The sequence below is a fragment of the Gavialis gangeticus genome, unplaced genomic scaffold (assembly GCF_001723915.1).
Source record: "Gavialis gangeticus isolate Ggan-Ray unplaced genomic scaffold, GavGan_comp1, whole genome shotgun sequence".
Classification (NCBI taxonomy): Eukaryota; Metazoa; Chordata; order Crocodylia; family Gavialidae; genus Gavialis; species Gavialis gangeticus.
In genome coordinates this window covers 1369035-1375609 of record NW_017729018.1, presented here as the reverse complement: position 1 = coordinate 1375609, position 6575 = coordinate 1369035, and positions in this window count along the sequence as shown.

Genomic DNA, 6575 nt, shown 5'->3' with positions numbered 1-6575 from the left:
AAAATATATTTACATTTGTAACCTAAACAGGGCTAAATGAAAGTAAATTCCAATTTTCTTTTAACAACAACAAAAAAAATGCAACCAGCAAAGCCAAAACAAAATAAAAAATTAAAAAAATCAACAGAAATTCCCACTCTCCCAATGTGTCCTCAAAAAAGAACATAGGTTTATTTGGATCAGCACAAATAATCATCATTTTTCAAGTTTACATTTATCTTCATCATCCCTGCCTGACTGAAATAAACCTAGATATCATCCTTCTAGGGGTCTGGACAAATGCCCACTTGGAGTGGCTTCAAAAGCAGAGGGGAAGCTACTGCTTGGGACCTTGAAGCAGCTGTTACACTGTAATCGTTATGTCTCCATTTGCCCACAGTAATACAAATAAGCGCAGTTTCCCCACTTTTGACCCTGGATGAGGCAGGGTTACAGTTGGAGTGGTTTTGCTAGGCTTGTGTTGCCTGAGACTCATGTAGATGTAAGAGCTGCAGCATAACAGCAGTTGCATGCCCTCCCCTTTATAAATGGCTACAAATGTATATATGTCCAGACCCTAGGGCAGTGGAGCCAACCTTTTTGACAGATGTGCCACAAATTAGCCCCACCCCTCCCAAGCGCCACTCTGATTCCCTTCCTCTTCTCCTGCCAGATCTGCTGCTCTGTTTTCTGCTACCTGGCCTACCTGCTGCTGTCTGCTTGTCCCCTCCCTGATTTTCTGTGCGCCAAACATTCGTGGCACTCATGGCACAGGTTGGCCAGCCCTGCCCTAGGGTAGCAGTAAAATGTCACTCCAAAACCCCTTTGGATATTTCTAATTTAGAGCCCTGCCTCCAGCTCTCTATTATTAGTTTTGAAACACACATTTTTCATGTTAACAGCACAGAAGGAACCAAACCAACATTTGGTCATTGGAATGTCATGTATGGCAATGTATTTACATATATAAAAATATATTGTGATATGCTGTGAAGGTGAAAACAAAATAGTACAGTCAGAAGGGACTGGCTAATATCAGAAGCATGAAATGGTAATTTGAGCTCTGAGAATGCTCACATGACAAAAAATTCCTCAGACGGATTTACAGAGTTGATGCAAATAGTATGGTTATGACAGAGTAGTGGTTATTGGAAACATCCAACAGAAGAGCTGTTTTGTGCTTTCACCACTTGGAGAAGACACATTTTAATCTTTTTGCAATGGCTGTGTTTTATTGTTAAGGACAGGAGGATAAAAGTTACATTATGATTATGACCCATCCATTTTCTTTATTATATATTGCCAGTAAAAGTTTCTTATACCATTTGTTAATAGCATTCTTCTGTAGAAAACTATTTATATATAATTTAACTAGTCTTACACTCACTTTGCAAATTCCTGTCCAACAACTTCCAAATTTCTTGCTGATTACATACGTATAAGCGAAGAACGACCTAATTATACTATGAAATTGCCTAGATCTTTAGTGACTAAAATTGTGCAAATAAAATTTTGTACAAATATGATAACTCATTGGCTGTCAAAGTCAGTGAAATGTGTATGATTAAAATCAGATTAAAATATTTTTATCAGTATGCCTTAAGAATAACAAATGTTCCTTACTTATAACCTGTTACATTGTCCCCAGGATTCACCAGTCTTTCAGGTCTCATCTATGTTCCATATCCACAGTTTCACTTAACACTGCAGTGCTGCTGAGTGTGTAAAGAGCACCATTTTAACAGAATTTTAATGTTTTACTCTGTCCACATAGGCCAGCTCTTGTAGCAACTTTTTAAAACAAGTTCCAGCAAAACACAAAGAAAAGATTTCACAACAACAGAAAAATGTATTGTAGCTTTAGATCATAACTTTCTACAGGATAGCTTGGAAGAACAGCTTAGAGTTTATTCCCTATGTCTAGATATACAGAATTAAGTGTATGAATCCCCAGGCACTGAAATTAATATCCCTTATGGGCACGTCTAAATGAGCATGCACATGCAGTCAATAGTGCTGCAAACTGCACATGAGATCCTAGTGTCAAAAAACCCACACCAGAAAAACCCAGGGTGGCGCATGTGGCCACTCGAAACTGGAGCCTGGCTGACCAGAGCCACACTCTAGTTGATGACCAGGCTCTCCACACCCAGATCGCCACCTCTGGGACCTGGGAGGTCCACAGGACCCAGGGTAAGGCTGCTCCAGCCAGCCCAGGTGCCTGATGCACAGGGGCGTGCAGTAAGGCAAAAAGCAGCAGCACAATTTTTTCCCCCATGGCAACCACATGCCCCTACTTAAGGGGACACAGCTTACGTGTTTACAATCTTCATAACCTAGTGCATATACTATTTTTAAGACGTCTACAAAGCCCTTCTACAAAGGCATGCTTTGTTCTACAGATTATGCATTATGCCACATCAGGGGTAAGCCCAAAAGGAATTAATATAAAAAACACCCCAAGAAATGTACAAAATCATTTTTTAAATATTTTAATACAATTATGTCTCGCTTTTGTCTCTTAAATCCTTGAAAAACTGATCTGTGACTTAGTCTAAACTATTTCATTTGCTCCACATCCAAAGTAGCTTTGTGATAAAGCTATTCTGGCTTTGTCCAAACAATGTACAGACATTCTTATGTCTTTTTTCTTCAATTCTTTCACCATTATAATGGCAGAGGAATCAATAGGGAGATGGTTTAGGATTGTCTAAATCCACACTGAAAGCTGCAAAACTGTTCAATACAGAAAACTGTTCTGGTGCAATGACATTTTTCATTAAAATGTTGTTGCCAATACAGGATGCAAGTTAAAACTTAGCTCTTGTTCTGTGGTGTTTATGCTCCTGACACGCTTCCGTCAGAATAACCTTTATTTCATAATGAAATGCACAGTTTATCCATTTATTCAAACTTTCTTTCCCCACTCCCACAGTAATCTGGCAGGAACCACAGCCACCTGTACACAAAATCCAAGTACTTTTTTGTAAAACTGCATTAGGAAAATGGGATCAGCCTTTACAGATGAACATGTTTAACTTTGTTCTATATGCAGATACCATGCAATCCGCATGTGAAAGGTAGGTACAATGAAGATTCAAAACTCTTTTTTCAATGCTAGAGGCCACCTCTGGTAGTTTGTGGAAGTATTCAGATCTGTGAGTTATGGTGTGCAATGCATTAGAGGCTCTCTGGGATCAACAACCAATGAAATAGTTATTGCTGAAAAAATGAACACAACTGGAACAAGTAAAGACTTACTGACTGTTAGCAAGTGAAAGTTCTCTCCAGTGGTATTCAACCATGAGCTCAAACTTTTTGTGCTAAGTATCAATCTCAAGAACTATTTACTATCCTTCAGACAGGGAGACACTAACTCGGGTGGAATATCTATGCTGTTTTAGCTACTTGACAGCAGCTGGCATGGTTCGTAAAATCCTTTACAAGGAAATGAATGGCTGCTCACCACTGGAGAGGGGATTGGGCAATGGTAACCCATAGTTTAGTGGCCAAAGCACTTTGCTGAGATGCAGGTTCAAACATTCTTTGGATGAGCAGGAGTTAGAACTAGGACCTTTTGCTCTCCAGGCAAGTTACCTAACTATCAGACTATTGGAATAAAAGGTAGAAAGGCTCTCAGTCTTATTTCTAGCAGGTGTAATAGGGTGAAGAAAAATCCCAAACTGTATATAAGGACATAAGACGCAATTACATACAATCAGGTGGATAAGGCAATATGGAATCCAGCCCCTTTGTCCACATTTAACACTGTTTTAAGCAAATGTTATAGGGACTCTAAGTAGAATAGTGTGAAAGGGGCATAAACATTAAATAACATCTTCACCTTGGCAAAGAAAGCAAAAACACATGAAGCTCATACTATGAATCTGCTGGAAAGAGACTGTTGGATGTAATTCTTTCAAACGATGGATGACAGATTATGGAACACAGCTATACTGGTAAATAGCATGGGTCACTGGCAGCATAGGCACAAGAAAGAGCTGAAGACAAATGTTCTGAGAAAGGAAAATCACATCTGTGGGGACAAACTTTCTGTGTAAAATTTTTGATGAACATGTACATTTAAATGTTCTTTGTGCTAAAATAGCACCAAGAAATTCCAATAAAGAATAGGGCACTATTATGCTAGGCACTGTACAAAAACACTAAAGGATAGTTCTTATTCCACCTATTAGGTGCCTAACTGAGATGTGATTCCACTTTGATCAAATAATGGTAAAATAGTTCACATACAAGACAAATAGGTCCTCCTGCTCACTGTTTTTGTGATTTAGTCTTAAGGCTAAGATGATAGAGTTAAAAATGTAGACATTTTTTCAGGGACTTGAGCAGAATGGAATAGATTTCACACTTAGTAACCTAATAGGATCTGTCCTTTAATGACTGTCCCTTTGCTGAAGAGCTTACAATAGAAACAGACAAGACAGAAGAGAGAAAGGAAGCATTATCTCCCTTTTCCAGATGGGGAAATGAGGGACAGAGAAAGGATTTGCTTAAGGTCACAAAGGACGTGTGCCTCAGCTGGTAAATGAACCTAGATCTCAAAAGTAGTACAGCGACACAAAGCCATCATTCTCCTGTTGCCTAAACTCTCCTAACATCTTTTGGAGGCAAAAAACAACCCCCCTCATCAACCTCCCTTCCCCCTCCCACAAAACAAAACAAAACAAAACAAAACAAAACAAAACAAAACAAAGCAATTTTTGACGATATTATGTGCCTTCCAATTGGAAAGAGAAAATTCAGATTCTCTACTAAAAACAAAATTATTAAATCAAAGTTGGGGAGGCCTCCCTCTGGTCAATCTTGACATTAAAAGACTGAATGTTTATTATATAAAAGCATGAGCATTTATTATATAAAAACAATGTAGTAAAATCCATTTGTTCTACTGTAGTACTGTAGAATATTTAAAATGTGCTGGAAATGCCATAAAGAAAAAGAGGCTGGATTCACTTTAAATATGCCCTTGTTATAGTCCAAAACACATGCACTTCCTCCTTGGTGCAGGAGGAAGACAGAAGAATAAGAATGTATACAGGTGAAAATAAAAATGGATGATACAACACCAATATAATGGTGGGGATTACAGGCCTCCAAGTCAGAAACAAGAGGTGGATGAGGCACTCTTCAAGGAGGTGACAAAACTATCCAAAAATTATGAGATGGTACTGATAGGAGACTTCAGTTTTATGGACATCTCTTGAAAGAACCATACAGCCAAACATAAAATGTTGAGCCACTTCCTAACTTGTGTGGTGGATGACTTTGTTCTAGAAGGTCGAGGATACAACTTGAGGATTCTCTTTCTTGGATCTTGTCCTGACCAATAGGAAAGACTTGGTGGAGGTTGCTTCTAAAAAGCACAATATTGGAGGCCCAATGAGACACTGTTCTGACCCAATGGAAGCCAAAGAAGAATGGTAAGAGACCAATGTGGCTGCACAAGGAGGTTCTTGGAGCCTCAGATGAAACAGGAAAGCATACAGGCATTGGGCAAAATGGGCAGTTCACCAAGGAGACATACCAGAAAATGAGGTTTTATAAATATGTTGGCGAGAAAAGAAAGACCAAGGAAGCTGTGGGTCCACAGACAAATGCCATCGTAGCAGAAGATGCTATGAAGGTGGAACTCTCAATACCTACTTACCCTCAGTCCTCATGAAAAAATTTAGCTGCAACCAGACACCTAAAAAATTCACTTAGATAGAGAAGTGGACAAACTAGGGATGAGATAACAAAAGAACAGTCAGAGAGCTTGTGAGTTGTCTTAATTCTGTTCAGCAGGGCCCTGATGAATCTTTTTCTACCACATGGGAGCAGGGGGTAATTTTTTCCCCTCCTGCTGCTGTCTCAGGGGTTTCTTTTTACACTTTCCTCAGAAGCAGTGGGTGTTGACTGCAGCCAAGGCTGGGGATTTTAACTGGAATGTGCCAGAACTCCTGCTTGGACTTAAACCCAGAGGTTCCTGCCTAGAGGGCCTTGCCCCTCTACTCGGGGTCAGACTGATCACCATAACTGGGGTCAGAAAGCAATTTTACCCCATGGTCAGACTAATACCAACTGTGAGGGTGTTTGCTTTTCTCTGTAGTGTGGGACATGGCCCTCTTCCTTGGATTTCTCGAGTGTATTTTAACATTTTTGCAGCAGCAGGACATTGGCCACCATGGCTCTCTTGCTTTACCTGTGGCAGATTAGGGTATTATGTCTTGTGGTTGTGTCAAGGATGACTGTAGTTTTTGTTAATAAGGTAGATAATGGGTTTGTATTAGGGGTATGTGAAGCGGGCTGTATTAGATTCAGATTTGGTTTTGGATTCAGCCCGATTCAGGGGACAGTGATTCAATTAACTGATTAGGATCACTGTCCCAATTCAATTTGGCCAAATCCAAATCTGAAGATTTGATTCTGATTCAGAGAATCAGTGATATGGTCATAGACACAGCTTTATATGTTTTTTTTTCTACATACCTTGAGGTACCAGGCACAGCTCATGAACACTAAGATGCGGCAGATGGAGCATCCCACAGGAGTGCAGGGGGGCCCCGTGTGCTTTGCAGCGGACCAGGAAGTGG